Source organism: Pan troglodytes, chromosome 12 (genome assembly GCF_028858775.2).
Source record: "Pan troglodytes isolate AG18354 chromosome 12, NHGRI_mPanTro3-v2.0_pri, whole genome shotgun sequence".
NCBI lineage: Eukaryota > Metazoa > Chordata > Mammalia > Primates > Hominidae > Pan > Pan troglodytes.
Genome location: NC_072410.2, coordinates 102,758,492 through 102,774,815, shown reverse-complemented (window position 1 = coordinate 102,774,815; position 16,324 = coordinate 102,758,492). Strand labels below are relative to the sequence as shown.

Here is a 16,324-nt window from a genome sequence, read left to right as displayed (position 1 = left end):
AAGTGGGATTACATAATTGTTTTGAGACAACTGTCCTTAGCTACAAGGATTAGTAACAAGGATGGTGAGCTGAGTGTGGTGGCTCACACCAATAATCCCAGCACTTTGGGAGGCCAAGGTGGGAGGATTGCTTGAGTTCAAGACCAGCCTGGGGAACATAATAAGACCTCATCTCTACAAACAAATTTTTAAAAATTAGTCTGGTATGATGGTCCCAGCCACTCAGGAGGCTAAGACAGGAGGACTGCTTGAGCCCGGGAGTTCAAGGCTGCAGTGAGCTATGATCACACCACTACACTCTGCCTGGGCAACAGAGCAAGACCTTGTCTAAAAAAACGAAAAAAGAAGAAGAAGGAGAAGGAGAAAGAAGGAGAAGGAGAAGGAGAAGGAGAAGGAGAAGGAGAAGAAGAAGAAGAAGAAGAAGAAGACGATGACGACGACGATGACGAAGACGGTGGTGAGGGGGATGGTACCAGTCTGAGGTTTGACAGGCAGTTGATGGGCAGATTTTCATACAGAAGTATTTTTTTGGTAAGGTTGTTTTGGCCTTTATGCAAGATTGTGAAGTTGGTGAGTCTTTTGTGATAGTTCTTGTTATAAGGTATTTGTGCATGACAACCCTCCCTTCATGGGCTTCCCTAGGTCTATTTGTCTGAGTTTTTAACATAATTAACTCCATCCTGATTCTGACAACTTCCACATTTCCCCCTTTTGATCAAGATCTTTCTCCAAAAGCACTGCTGATCAATATTCCTGTAGTTAGATTTTGATTGTCCCCCAGTGCTGGGACCTGTCCCAGTTTGGCTTGGTCTGGTCCCACCAAGACCAGTTGTGATTAGCAGCTAGGAGTCAGTGTCAAAACCCTTTCAGCCACATTGGAGCAATTAAGTTCTGGAGGGAGTGACTCTCAGGCTAAGTCTACCTAGAATCTATTGTTAATTTCAGTTTTATCTGTTCTGTAGGCATTTGTTATCATCTCAAAGTATAGGCCAGCATTATTTGTTAGGAGTTGTACTTCTGCAAAAATTTAACAAGTAACAAATAAAAATTTAAAAGGAAAATATCAAGTAAAATAATAGTCTCAATTGGTGTAGTAGTTTTGAGTCATGAACTAGACCCAAAGGCAACCAATGAATAAATGAAATGATTATGGGGAATTAGGTGAGACTTGTAACCATGTGGCCTGTTTTTCTTTTAAACTTTGTGTATATGAGTCTCAACTTTTCCAGAGGAATTTATCCAAGTACAGCATGTAGTATTAGCAATAGTACAGACATTTATTTAATCAATAAAGAATATAGAGCAATTTTATCATCTAGTATCCCATGACTGGGTTGAATTAAAACAGAGTGAGCAACAGTTGTATTAGGGATGTTGCCAAGGTCACCCACTAGGTGGACTAAAGGATCTCTTAGGTCAGGTTCTGTCAAGTTACAAGCAGAAGCTACTGATTATGAAATTTCAGTTATAGCATGATCCTGCCAAGTGAAAAATAGAGGCATCAAAGGGTAAGCGTCTCATTAGGATATGGAGCCTGGTTCCAACATCTTGGGAAAAGCTGTCTACAGCTGAATGCTGGACCACCCACCTCTCAGTGCAATCGAGCCTTGGGGGCACTGGGTGCCTCTCTCTGGGAAGAGACAGAACCCTTGGGATGAGGGTGTTCCCCAGGACCTAGATGGGGAAGTGCAGTCTGCAGAACCAAAGACATTCAGGATGGAGAGGCCCTCACATCTTGTTGATAGTTTCTGAAACACAGGGGTCTCTATTTTTATTTTTATTTTTTTTGAGATGGAGTCTCCATCTGTCACCCAGGCTGGAGTGCAGTGGCGCAATCTCGGCTCACTGCAAACTCCACCTCCTGGGTTCAAGTGATTCTTTTACCTCACCCTCCCAAGTAGCTGGGATTACAGGGGCGCCACCACACCCAGCTAATTTTCGTATTTTTAGTAGACATAGGGTTCTACCATGTTGGCCAGGCTGGTCTTGAACTCCTCATCTCAGGTGATCTGCCCACCTTGGCCTCCCAAAGTGCTGGGATTACAGGCCTGAGCCACTGCACCTGGCCATATTTTGAAAGAGTGAGAATTGCCATTGGCATCCCCACACCTCCACCCCAGTGGCTCCTCTATATCATGTTGGGCCCTAAAAGCTGTAAGGAGTCTGTTCTGCCACCTAGCAGGTGTGTGACCCGTGGCTGCACACTTCTGGGCCCTTCTTGCTTCATGTGAACAAAGTGGAGATGCCAGGTATCTACTGAGAGGATGCAATGGAAGTTGAAGGGTGTGTGCAAAGCAATGTTGACACGCAGTTGTCCTGCTCCACTCCTGGGGCCTCTGGACCAAGAGCCAGGATTCCACTGACCTGCCCTTGCCAGAATTCTTATTAGGACCCCAACCTTGCAAGCGCAATGTCTTGCCCCTCTGCCCAGTCCTCAGAGCACTGGGAGCCAGGCATATCGGGGCAGGATGGGTATGGACGATATGCTGATTCTCTGAGCTCCAACAAAGTTGGGGGACGCACAAAGAACCTCCTGAAGCTCTTCCAGGGCCCTATGTCCTGGAACATCTATCTCTATGCTCAAAGCACCTTGCTTTGTTGGGGGAGTGGGGCAAGGAATGGACGCCCAGCCATTCCCTGAGCATGCATGCTCCCCGCCACTTGCAAATTTGCAAGGACAAGAACTTCCTTTTGTTGTGATGTGTGTGCATGAGGTTTAACAGGAAGGGAGTGTGTGTTCTCAGTTAACATGGCTTGAAACCAATTTCAAGGTAATTGAGAGGCTTCCCGTTTTCTGTTTACGTTTCACTTTGCTAATTGCCCATTACAATTTCACTTTGCTAACTGCCAGAGTAAGGGGTCACCTAGAGCCAAAGCCTTGGAGAACCTGAGTGTCTGCAGCTCGGCCAGAGTAGCTATCGCTGAGCTTAGCCTGGGCGGACTCCAGGGATCCTGGGGGAGCTTGGACACCCCCTCCATGACTTGTCTCAGCCCCCGCCCTCACCCTCCACAGCGGGGACTTGTACTGCCCAAGCCTCCTGCCCTCCTCCACTCACATGCCTTCTGCTGTTTGTTTCCTCGTGCTCTTCTCCCCACCCATCCCCAAGCCCCAACCCCAGCCCCAGCCCCAGCCCCAGCCCCCTGGAGGGAAGCCCACAGGCTCTCCATCAGCCAGTCCCAAGGGGATCCAGCCATGTTCCATAACCTGCCCACTCCTCATTGCTCTCAGGGGATCCAGGGCTGGCTTTGCCCAGGTCTCCTCATACCTGCTAGCATTTTTTGGAGCCGGAGCATTGCTAAGTATTAGCTGTCCCTCCACCCTTTGTCACTGCAAGCGTCCTCCTTAACTCCTTTCCTGATATGCCCGTAGCTATTGCTCCTTACCATCCACTGCACTCACGTATCACACTGGGATAGATTTGGCCAGCCTCTGTTTCTCACCATCCTATTTGTATCCTGTTTCTGGGTATTGCCTTAGCCTCCTCAACCAGACTGAGCTCGTGGAAGGCAGGGCTGTGGCTGAGCCTACCCTAGCAGTCCCCACTGAGTGCATGGCCACACACTGAACACATAGGGGTACTGAGAAAATGCTTGCAGGGGTAATCTAAAGACACTGCGTCAGAAGTTGGGGCGAAGGCATGGATAGAGGATGTGGGACTAAAGAGACAGAGGTGGTGTCCTGGTGTGTCCGGAATTGGTTCCTTCTGGTGGGTCCTTGGTCTCACTGACTTCAAGAATGAAGCTGTGGACCCTCACGGTGAGTGTTACCGTTTACTTAAAGATGATATGGCCCAAATTTGTTCCTTCTGATGGTCAGGCGTGTCCACAATTTCTTCCTTCTGGTGGGTTCGTGGTCTCACTGGCTTCAGGAGTGAAGCTACAGACCTTCACAGTGAGTGCTACAGCTCATAAAGGCAGCAAGGACCCAAAAAGTAAGCAGCAGCAAGATTTCTCGCAAAGAGCAAAAGAACAAAGCACCCACAGCACAGAAAAACACCAAAGCAGATTGCCGCTGCAAGCCCGGGTGGCCTGCTTTTATTCCCTTATCTGGCCCCCACCCACATCCTGCTGATTGGACCATTTTACAGAGAGCTGATTGGTCCATTTTACAGAGAGCTGATTGGTCCATTTTGACAGAGTGCTGATTGGTGCATTTACAATCCTCTAGCTAGACACAAAAATTCTCCAAGTCCCCACCTGATTAACCAACCAGACACAGAGCGCTAATTGGTGTGTTTACAAACCTTTAGCTAGACAGAAAAGTTCTCCAAGTCCCCACCTGTCCCAGAAGCCCAGCCCGCTTCATCTCTAACTGGGACTCGCTGCTGGACTTTGCAGCACCAAACCCCGGCACTCCGGCAGCCCACAGGGAGCTCGTCCCAGACAATCGAGGAAAACAGGGGAAGCGAGAAAGAGAGGGAGACCTGCTATTGTGGCCAACGATCCCGCGAAGAGGCAACGGCGGTCCACGCACGGGATTCAGCCTCCCATCAAGGCCAGCCGGCGCTCACCTGGAACCCGCGCAGGCCCGCGAGCACCGTGCTAAGCCCTGGCTCCCGCCCGCGCCTCTCCCTCCCTCCCTCCCGCCCGCGCCTCTCCCTCCCGCCCGCCCGCGCCTCTCCCTCCCTCCCGCCCGCGCCTCTCCCTCCACACCTCCCTGCGAGCAGAGGGAGCCGTCTCCGGCCTCGGCCAGCTCCAAAGAGGGGCCCCCACAGCGCAGCGGCAGGCTGAAGGGCTCATTGAGTGCGGCCAGAGCGGACGCCGAGGCCAAGGAAGCGCCAAGAGTGAGGGCTGCTAGCACGTTGTCACCTCTCACTGGGAAGGACACTGAGTTTGCCCTGAAGTTACTGTGACAATAAACATCAGGAAGGAAGAGAAACAGATCAATGTACAAATAATGAACTATGGGCCGGGTGCGGTGGCTCACGCTTATAATCCCGGCACTTTCTGAGGCCGAGGCTGGCAGATCACGAGGTCAGGAGATGGAGACCATCCTGGCTAACACAGGGAAACCCCGTCTCTACTAAAAATACAAAAAATTAGCCGAGCATGGTGGTACATGCCTATAGTCCCAGCTACTCCGGAGGCTGAGGCAGGAAAATCGCTTGAATGCAGGAAGCAGAGGTTGCAGTGAGCCGAGATGGCGCCACTGCACTCCGGCCTGGGAGACAGTGCGAGACTCTGTTTCAAAAAAAAAAAAAAAAAAAAAGGAAGAACTAAATAGAGTCCCTAATAGGTCACCATCACCAGCTACAGTGACACATTCCCCGTCTAGAGCGGTTGAAACCCATGGAGCAAACAGGGTCCTGAGCAGCCAACACGGATGTCACAAGCTCCATGCATGAAAGCTTATGCTCTTTACCCTGAGCTGAACCCCTCCGTTCTCTGTACTCAGGAATCCCTGCTTTTATGAACATTTCTAACAAATGCAGGCATCTGGTTTGTAAATACACAAAAAAGATTAGAAGCAACAAATCAGTCTCATTAAACTGCTTTAGGCCAACATTCTGACAGTGCTGAGAGGTGACAGGTGATAGTCTTAGCGAGGGATGAGACTGTTCATCTTTCGAGGGGTAGCCTGAGGCCTCCAGAAGCCCAGCAGCCTGGGGTCATCCAGTGCAGGGCAGAGTCAAACCCAACAAGGCAGTGTCCTCTAAGCCCCTCCTCATTCTGTAGCTCAGTATGGGAATGGATGTTCACAGTGATTAACCCTGCACAGTGATTAACGCTGAATCATGAAGAAAAGCTAAGTGATGTTCAAGACTCTCTGTTTAAGAAGATAAGGGCCAGATGCAGTGCCTCATGCCTAAAATCCCAGCACTTTGGGAGGCTGAGGCAGGGGATTGCTTGAGCCCAGGGGGTTTGAGACTAGCCTGGGCAACATAGCAACATCCGGTCTCTCAAAAACATTAGCCAGGTGTAGTGGCACATGCCTGTAGTCCCAGCTATTTGGGAGTCTGAGGCAGGAGGATCTCTTGAGCCTGGGAGGTCAAGGCTGCAGTGAGCGGTGATTGTGCCACTGCACTCCAGCTTGGGCGACAGAGCAAAACCTCATCAAAAAAAAAAAAAAAGAAGAAGAAAAAGAAGAGGGCCGGGCGCGGTGGCTCATGCCTGTAATCCTAGCACTTTGGGAGGCTGAGGTGGGCTCATCACGAGATCAGGAGATCGAGACCATCCTGGCTAACACGGTGAAACCCCATCTCTACTAAAATTACAAAAAAAAAAAATTAGCCAGGCATGGCAGCGTGCGCCTGTAGTCCCAGCTACTTGGGAGGCTGAGGCAGGAGAATGACGTGAACCCAGGAGGTGGAGGTTGCAGTGAGCCGAGATCGTGCCACAGCACTCCAGCCTGGGCAACAGAGCGAGACTTCATCTCAAAAAAAAAAAAAAAAAAAAAAAAGAAGAAGAAGAAGATAAGGAAGTGTCTTATTCATTTTAAGTAAATTTTCCTCCAAAACTTATTGGTAGCTTCCATTTCTGGCTTTTCAGGCACTTTGTTTACACGCTCTCATCTGGGAGGTTGCACAAGTTATTGCCATTTCAGAGATGAGGGCAGGTGACTCAGCAAGGGTCCCATGGCTAGTGAGTAAAAGGGCAGGTCTCAGTATCAAGAGTTCTGCAACCAGCTCCACTTCCCCTCGCTGCCTCTGTCCAAGTAACTCAGGCCTCTGAATGCTCCAGATGCATGCTACTGTCCTGATGTTACAAAATGTCCCCTTCCTCAGATGTCTCCTTTTCTCTGGTCTGTAACCACCATAGCAGCCTGGGGCTGCTGGGTGTGACTTTCATCCCTACTGTATCTCTCCCATTAGCACACATCAGCGCTAGGGATCTTACTTACCATTGATAGCACTTTGGTTTGAGCACCAGATTGCTCCAGATCGCTTCTTCAGGAAGAGATGGCTGAGCGTTACTCCATCACACCCAGAACCCAGAGTTAAACATTTACCAAGATGCAGTATGTCACAGTGGGCTCTAGGATCAAACTTCCTGGGTTCAAATTCCAGCTCTGCTACTTACTGTATAGCCTTGGGAAGGTCACTTAACCTGTCTGTGCCTTGATTTCCCCATCTATAAAATGCATGTAGTAGTAATATCTAATTCACAAGGTTGTCATAACTATCCAAAAAAGTTAACATGTGCAAAGTGCTTAAAACAGTGCCTGGCACTTAGTAGACATTTGACAAATATAAGTTATTATTGCTAATACAAAGCAGTTTATATGTATCATCTTCATAAGCTCATAAGCTGTATCAAATCCCCTCCCTTTTTTTTTTAAGAATAATACTGTTTGTAAAAAATCTCTAATTATCATAGCATCCTAGAAGATCAGTGTGAGTTTTCCCATTTTGTAGCTGAGACTCCTGAAGCACAGAGAAGCAAAGTGACTCATCTCAGGAAAGAGTGCCAGAAACTGGCAGAATCAGGAATCGTACCTGGGTCTACCTGGTGTTTGAGTCATAAGCTTTCCATAATAATTTGCATCATAACTGCCTTTCTTAGTAAAAATGTTAAAGAGATTAACTTCCTTAAGAAAGTGAGTAGGAGAGTGTTCTGACAGCTTCTGACAACTGGAAGTCCCACTTTTTTTTTTTTTTTTTTTGAGACAGAGTCTCACTTTGTCACCCAGGCTGGAGTGCAGTGGCGCAATCTCGGCCTACTGCAAGCTCTGCCTCCTCGGTTCAAGCAATTCTCCTGCCTCCGCCTCCAGAGTAGCTGGGACTACAAGGTGTAAGCCACCATGCCCAGCTAATTTTTGTATTTTTAGTAGAGATGGGTTTTCACCATATTGGTCAGGCTGGTTCAGGAGTGACCATATTGGTCACTCCTGACCTCGTGATCCGCCTGCCTCAGCCTCCCAAAGTGCTAGGATTACAGGCATGAGCCACTGTGCCCGGCCTGGAAGTCCCACTTTCAAATCTCACTTTGAGAGATTGAATCACTTGATAGTTGGAAGTTTCAGAACCTGAGAAGGCAAGTTCGGAAGGAAGGATTGGACTTCCATTTTTCAATAAAATAGATGCCTGAGAGGCAAGGGTTGTCCATTATCACTGTTCATGGGTATTCTGGTGATCTATTGCTATGTAACCAATCACCCCAAATCACAGTGGGTTAAAACAACTATAATCATTTTATTACCTCTCACAGCTCTGGGGGCTGGCAGGCCTCAGCCGAGTGCTTCTCATGCAGGGTCTTTCATGCAGTTGCAGTCTGCGGTTGGAGGCATATGGACAGTCTCCTCATTCACATGTCTGGTGGCTGGTGCTGATTCCCCTAATGGGGAATCATCAGCCAGAACAGCTGCCCATGGCCTCTCTGTGTGGCTTGGGCTTCCTCACAGCATGGTGGCTGGATTCCAAGAGCAAGGGATACAAGATCACAGGGTAGAAGTGCATGGCATTTTTCTGACCTAGCTGTGGAAGTCACATAGTGTCTCTTTTGCAATGACTTCTACTCATCAAGGTAGTCATAAAGTTTCTTCCACTAAGGTACAAGGAGAGGTGACATATACCTCTCCTGGACTCAATGGGAAGAGTGTCAGGGAGAGCATGTGAGATGAGATATACTTTGAAAGTACAATCTGCCACATGGGCAGGCTGTCCTGGGAGAACTTGCCATTTGGAGGAAAAAGGTGACGAATAGCGAATGTAGGCTCTAACAAGGACCCCTCCCTATAGTCACGTCTGATGGTAGTTCCTTCAGGGAACTGGCCACAAGAGACACGGTTGGCAGCAAGATTTACTGCTCTGCCAAAGCTGTCATTGAAATAAATAGGATTAGGTCTGCAGTGACTTCATTATCCGGACTGTTCTAATAACATGTAATTTGCCGCCATGCTGTGACCAGCAAAGCCACCAGGGCATATAGTGGGAATGCCTGGTCACCTGAGAAGGGGTTCCATCCCCTGGAAATCTTACAGGTCTTTGACCTTGTCCACAAGTAGACAGATCTTACTTCCTCCTCCCACCGGCTTCTTTTATGCAAACAAAAACTGGAAGCAATTTTGCTTTTGAAGCTCCTGAGTCAGCTGAAGCCCCAGGAAATGTCCTGGTTCTTCCCCCAGCCTCTCTCCCTGAGGTCCCCGTCCCAAGCCTGAGAGCTCTGGAAATCCAGTTAAAACAGTTGAGAGTTTTCCTGCCAGACAGCACAAGTGTGCTGGGGTCTGGCTCCCAGGGGGCCTAGGCCCAGCCTCGAGGCAGGCTGATGCTCTGTGCTAGCCTCAATACAGTGCTGGCCCAGCCTAGCAGGCCCTGCTAAAGGGTGGCTCTGAAGATGTGGAGCACGGGCCCTGGGATGGTGGGAAGCCCTCCTGTGTAGCTGGTCCTGTCCATCTCTCCCTGGCTCCCCGAGCAAGCCCTCTGCTAGCTTCTTCTGCTTCTGTCACCTCCAGCTCCTGTCCTGCTGCAGAAAGTACAGCCTCCTCAACCTGGTATCAAGACCCTCCCATGCAGGCCAACCTGATGCCATTCTGGGCCCACCTTGCCTGTGCAGTCAGGGGCAGGGCTGACCTTCCACAAAAGCCACAGAGCAGAGCCCTCCTGCACCACGTCTGTGATGCTCACACTCTCAGGCGTGCATTCTTCTCACTGGGGCTGTGGAGTGAGGCTACAAGTGAGCAGAGGGCTCAAGGAGGGGGCAGGGCTTAGGCCCTTGAGTCGGGGGCTATTGTGGCTGCCCCGGGTGTGAGTTCACTTCCTCTGGGCTGCCTCTCCTGACCCTACGGAAGCTCATCCCACTGTGGGGCCCTTCTGATCTACAGAGCGTTCCTCTACCTAGTGAATCATCCCTGTGAACTCTCGGTACAGTGCAGTAATGAAATCCAGACATTTCCCCAACTCCTGGGCAGGTGACTCTACCCAAAATATCCAGAACTACAGAAATGCTAACAACTGCCACCATTTATGGAGGATTTACTACATGGCAAGTACAATACCAAAAGTTTTATTCTCAGTTTTGTTTTGTTTTGAGATGGAGTTTCACTCTTGTCCCCCAGGTTGGAGTGCAATGGTGCGATCTCGGTTCACTGCAACCTCTGCCTCCCGGGTTCAAGCGATTCTCCTGTCTCAGCCTCCCAATTAGCTGGGATTACAGGTACGCACCGCCATGCCTGGCTAATTTTTGTATTTTTAGTAGAGACGGGGTTTCACCATGTTGGCCAGGCTGCTCTCGAACTCCTGACCTCAAGTGATCCACCCGCCTCAGCCTTCCAAAGTGCTAGGATTACTGGCGTGAGCCACCGCACCAGGCCGTTATTCTCAGATTTTAATCCTTATAAGAACCCGTTCTACAGATGAGAAAACTGAGGCTCAGAGAAGTTAAATAAACGTTCCATTGTGTCACAACAGTACATTTTGCAGCCACCGTATGAATTCAAATCTGTCTCTTTGCAAACTACAGACTAGAAGCTATGAAGAGTTTCTGATGTATTCTGGGCATGGCAGACAGCCCCTGAGTCCATGAAGTCACCTAACCTGGGAGCCTCCCATTTCATCCTTGATCCCCTTTATGGGGCAGAACCAGAACTATGGGGCTGGGCCGAGGGAGAGGACAGGGAGAGCAGCGGGCAGACAGGCTTTGGCTGTCTGGGAAGAGTATCTCCCCACCATGGAGGCCCAGCTGAAGCTGAGTGTTTCCCTGACGGCCATCTAGAGTGGACAGGAGTCAGGTCTCAAACATTAAAGGGTCAAAGATGAAATGGGATTTCCAAAGATGACTCCACCAGGCTAGGGGTGCACCAAATGAGGGGTGCTGCTGCCCTGTACTGCCCAAGAGATCTGAGACATCTCTTCACCCCCAGCCCCCGCCAGAAGTACCTTTCTTTATACAGCAAAAAGTGCATAGACTTTAGGGTCACGTCCCTGATCTATCACTTACTAGCTGTGTGACCTCAGGAAAGTCACTTAACCTCTCTGAGCCTCAGTTTCCTCCTCTGTGAGTGGGGATAATACCCATCTGTCAAGGTGGTATATTGTCACCGTGTTGTGGTTGTTGTGAGGACTGGGGATCTTGGGTATGAAGCGCTAAGTGCCCAGAAGGTGCAGTGATGCTGGCGCCACCGTCCTGACTCCCTCAAAGGGCAGGACCCCATAACTGTGTCGAACAGACCCAGGTCAGAGAGTGCAGAAGCTGCTCTGTGAGGACCCTGCACGGTCAGCTGGATTTCCCAGTGAGGCATGGATGGGGCTTGCTAATAGGGCCCCAGGCTGCTGGCAGACACTGCCAGTGGACGATGGCCACCATGGGGCCAGGGGTGCTCTGATGAGGTTCATTGAGGAAGAGACCTTTATCTGCCTGGAAGAGGGGCCTCGAAGGAGCAGGAAACATGGGTCCAGGGGAAGGGAGGGAGGTAGGGCAGTCCCATTCCAGCAGCACACAGCTTGGAGGTGGGACTTAGCCCACCAGGCTCCAAGGAGAGCACCAGAGCAGCTGGCTGTGGGCACAGGGAGACAAGAGAAAGAGCTGGGAAGCCCAGGCTGAACCTTGGGCATGGCCAGTGTCTGGCAGGGTTGGGCCAGGGGCACAGACAGCCCCAGGGCTCAGGGCTCTGGGAACCAGAGTGGGGACGAGAACTACCAATCAGGGAATGCCCGCAAGATGCAGACAGTTTTGGCATCTCCTCAGGTAACTCTCACAACAACTCCACTAAAGCAGGTACTGTGATCCTGTTTCACAGAGTTTTCCAGAGCAGGAAATTAGGCTGGAGAGAATACCTGGCTTGGCCCCAGGCCTCATTGAACCCAGAACTGTCTACCACTTTCCATTGCACCAAGCAGAGAAGAAGAGTGAGTGGGCTGGCTGGAGCAAGGTCTTGTTTTTCTGGAACCCAACCCAAGAGACCTTTGTGTGAGAACTGGTGAGAGTGCCCTGCCCTCTCCCAGGGCCCTGATGGGGCGGGAGTGCCGGGCAGGAAAGGCAGGTTTCCTGCAGCCTCAGGCTCCGGATCAGCCAGGCCAGACTGATTCTTTCTGGCACAGCAGGCTCGTTCTCAGAGCAGCAGCTTCACTGGCCCCCTAGGCAGGAGCGCCCACCCCCGTGACCCTTGGTTTCCCACACTCGGAGTCATTGATGGGTCAACACATAGAAGCCACCTTCTCCCAAAGATGTGGTGGAAAGAATGATGGGATTGTCGGATGCAGGTTCTGACGCCCTCCTCCAAGGGGCTTCCTCCACTCACCATCATCCTTCTCCAGAGGCGGAAGGTTGTTCTGAGGAGGGGAGGCAGTGGCACAGGTCAGGAGCCCTGCATGTCTGCTTATGAGAATAAGGGGTTCCAGAGAGCCCCCTCAACCATCAAAAGACAGAAGTCTGGAAGCCCATGGAGTGAGGGAGAACACAGGAGAAGTGGCCACTGTGGGGCCGCTGAGGTTCTTCCAGAAGTGTCCGTCAGAGGCTGCACTGGTGTCTGGTCCTCAGTAGCCCCCTCCACCCCAGCTCCCCAGTGCGGACTGGCAGGGCTAAAGGCCACGTTCCCACACTGCTCCTGGAGGTCGGCCAGGCCCCGCCAGCGCCTTTCACAGCCCAGCCTAGAGTGCCTCAGGGTTTGGTCTGAGGGGAATCAGTCAGGTTCAGTTACCTGCTGTGGCTCACGCAGTCAATGCCTCTTTATTTCCTAGGAAGCCTCACACTTACAGCAATGGCCAGGGACAGACCTGCAGTCCTTTCCAACCAGGCAACCCACCGTGGGCTCCTGGTGAAAACAGAGAGGTGTCCCCACCACCCGCACTGATGAGCTTGCTCTCAAGACCTTCAGGCCATAACCCCAACTGGGAGTGGGGATGGGCCAAAGAGGTATGACCTAACCAGGGACTGGACCTAGCTATTCATTCACAAATACAAGCATGTCTGAGTGTCTACCACCTTCTGGGTGCACGGTTGGCCCAGGGTATGGTAGCAATTGAACACAGCCCAGAACCGATATAAGCAAGCGAGCTGTGGGCCCCACGGTCTGCACAGTAAGGGAGAGGGCGTCCTTGACAGCTCTGGCAGTATGTGGTTTTTGGCCATCATTTTCTGACTAGGGTAGGCCTGAATGTTGGGGCTACTTAGGAAAAGAGACCCCAAATAGCCCAAGTCACCTGGCTGTCATGGGGTCAGTGACAACATAGTTGTCAGTCCACTCACAAGCCACTGTGGTCAGGGAGGAAAGGTCACAGTGTCTGGATTAAACCCACATTTGTAGATGGTGACACTCTAGGGCCCCTGCTTTATGATACTTAAGCAATTGCTTGGCTGGAAGAACCCAACAGCCTAAGATGAAACCTCCAGACCGCAGCCCTGCCCCAGGGATTCCCTCACTTGGTGTGGCCAGAATAAGGAAGGACTTGCCCTCAGGTCCCCCATCCTGCCATTGCCATGGAGCCGGGGACTTTAGAGTTTCAGCACTTTAGAAGCATCTGGATGAAGCCTTCCAACCAGAAATCCAGTGCCTCAATCAGTGGGGCAAGGACCACTGGTCAAGGCCATCCTGCTAGGTGGGACCAGGCAGGGCCAATGCATAGCATAGCTTCTGTGGCCCCCATGAGAATCTCGGGTGTCCTGGAGACTGGGCCTCTGGCCTCCAGGTTGCCCTCTGCACCCACCCTGCCTGCCACTGTTCTCATCCCTCCAGAGAAGGCTTCTGGGGACCTCCGCTCCTCTGCACACAAGCAGAGGGACGAGAGTGAGGAACAGGAATGGCCACAGGTTTCTCAGGCATGGGAGAGGCAAAGGCCCCCAAAAGGAGGGCTGAGGCTGTCAGGGTGGGGCCAAGGCTGGGTGTGCCCTGCCTGAGGGACCTGCTGTGAGCCAGCACAGAACCTGATCATCAAAAGCCTGAGAGATAAGCCACAGGCAGATAAGAAGCTGCATTAAGCTGCAAACATAACAGCCTCGTGACTCACTTCACTCAGTTTCCTCCTGCACCACATAGGCAGAGGAGCCCGGGTGACTGCTGGGGGCTCTTCAGCTGGGGGTGAGAGGTCCTCGCAGAGTGACCTTGTTAGAAAGCATGTGGCAGTAGGTGGGGAGTGTCCAGGACACTGAGGCAGCTGGGTAGCAGTGCCAGGGCTGACCCTTGCCTGCTGTGTGACCTGGGCAAGTTCCTCCAGCTAATCCATAAAATGGGTCCATGATGCCCATCCTCCTCCCAGGCTGAGGGGAAGATCAGGTAGGCCAAAGGAAGTAGATCTAGTGGGTGAACAGCAGGCTGCTGTGTACGTGTGTGTGTGCATGCATATACACACACACACACACAAAATACATATGCATACCCATGCATGCACACACACATACACACATGTATACATACATACACATAGACACACATGCATACACATGCATGCATGGGCACACACAAATATACATGCATGTATACATATATACACACATACATGCATGCACACACATATACACACACATATATACATACACACATGCATGCACACATATACATAGACAGACGTGCATGCACACACATATACATGCATACGTGCATATATATACACACGTGCATGCATGCACATATACATACATACATAGACACATGCATGCACACATATACATGCATACACATACACACATACATACACATACACATGTGCATGCACACACATATACATACATACATAGACACACATGCATGCACACACAGACACAGACACACACCGGAGGAACTCTCACCCTATTGTTGGTATATTATTTGGGCCCAGCAGTCAATTGTTGTATAACATGCACAGTCACTATCAAGATAATGTTTCCATAGCCACTGTTATTTACTGAATCATGTCCCCCAAAAATTGTATGTTGTAGCCCTAACCTCCTCGTACCTCAGAATGTGACTGCATTTGGAGATGGGGTCTTTAGAGAGGTGGTGAAGTTCAAATGAGCCTGTTAGGCTGAGGCCCTAATCCAATGGAACTGGTGGTCTTATAAGAAAGGGAAAGGCCATAGGAGGGCACAGTGAGGAGGCAGCTGTGGCCATCTGGAGGCAAAGGAGAGAGGCCTCAGAAGGGACCAAACCCGAAACACCTTGATCTTGGACTTCTGGCCTTCAAACTGTGAGAAAATAAACTCCTTTGTTCAAGCTGCCCAGCCTGCGGTACTTCATTATGGCGAGGGCTAACACAGTCACTCAGAGGAGTCCAGTTCAGCCCCCGGGTCTCCTCCACTTGTCTTGGCTTCTCCTCAAGGCATCCCCACAGGCAAACCTTCCTTGGACCCTTGCTCTGCTGGGCAGTGTCGTACTCCTCTCCCAGCCCTGACTTTTGAAGTGGGGTCACCCTCATCGTCTCCAGCCCTCTCATTTCCCTGGCACTGCAGCCTCACTCTGCTCTGCAGCCCGCAGTGGCTGCCTTCTCCTGCCCAGCAGGGCTGGGGCCAGCGTGGGTTCCCCTCATCGGTGTCGCTTGTAGGCCCTCTGTCACTTGACCTCGGTCTTCCTCCCGGCTCATGACCAGATGGAGAACAACTTCAGCAGGGCTTGGCAAGTGCTCCCGAGGCTGGCTTCTCAGATTTCTTTTAGAAATCTGACTGGGGTTTCCATTCCTCGTCCAGCTGACCAGGCACTGAGGAGGAGCCCGGAGGTGGAGGTCAGGAGCAGCTGGAGGAGCAGGGGGAGCCCAGAGGTGGAGGTCAGGAGCAGCTGGAGGAGCAGGAGGAGCCCGGAGGTGGAGGTCAGGAGCAGCTGGAGGAGCAGGGGGAGCCCGGAGGTGGAGGTCAGGAGCAGCTGGAGGAGCAGGGGGAGCCCGGAGGTGGAGGTCAGGAGCAGCTGGAGGAGCAGGGGGAGCCCGGAGGTGGAGGTCAGGAGCAGCTGGAGGAGCAGGGGGAGCCCGGAGGTGGAGGTCAGGAGCAGCTGGAGGAGCAGGGGGAGCCCGGAGGTGGAGGTCAGGAGCAGCTGGAGGAGCAGGGGGAGCCTGGAGGTGGAGGTCAGGAGCAGCTGGAAGATCAGGAGGAGGGCGGGGTGGCTCATCTCTCCTCGGGCCTGGACCCGGGCCACATCCCTTCGGCCCAATCCCAGAACTGGGAGCCCTGCTGGAAACAGCTGTCCCTGCTCAGCGTGGCCGCTGACTGGCTGACCTCCTGGCCTGGCAGTCCCCAAGGTGGCCTTTCCACTGGGGGACAAGGAGCTCAGCCCAAGGTCCAGAGCCTCATCACTGTGGTGGGAACAAGCACTGGGCCACGGGGCTGCTCATGCCTCTGAGGGGTCCCTGCTGGGCTGGAGAGGAAGCGGGTGTTTTCGCCTGTGGGTGGGTGCTTGTTCAAGGTGTGCATTCATCTGTTTATTCGATAGGAAAGTATGAAGCAGCTTTCTGTGCCAGGCACCATGCTGGCTTTGCCCCGGGATGGG

At 51.6% G+C, this 16,324-nt stretch overlaps 1 long non-coding RNA gene across 1 annotated transcript in view; it reads left to right on the top strand.

Annotated features, from left to right (window-relative positions):
• The window catches only part of LOC134807942 (uncharacterized), a 65,653-nt gene extending 50,063 nt beyond the window's left edge, over positions 1 to 15,590 (top strand). The window contains exons 3-5 of the long non-coding RNA XR_010149612.1: positions 11,675 to 11,854; positions 12,615 to 12,789; positions 15,532 to 15,590. This is a non-coding gene — a long non-coding RNA (uncharacterized LOC134807942). The remainder of the gene's footprint in view (positions 1 to 11,674; positions 11,855 to 12,614; positions 12,790 to 15,531) is intronic.
• Positions 15,591 to 16,324: the final 734 nt, after the last annotated feature.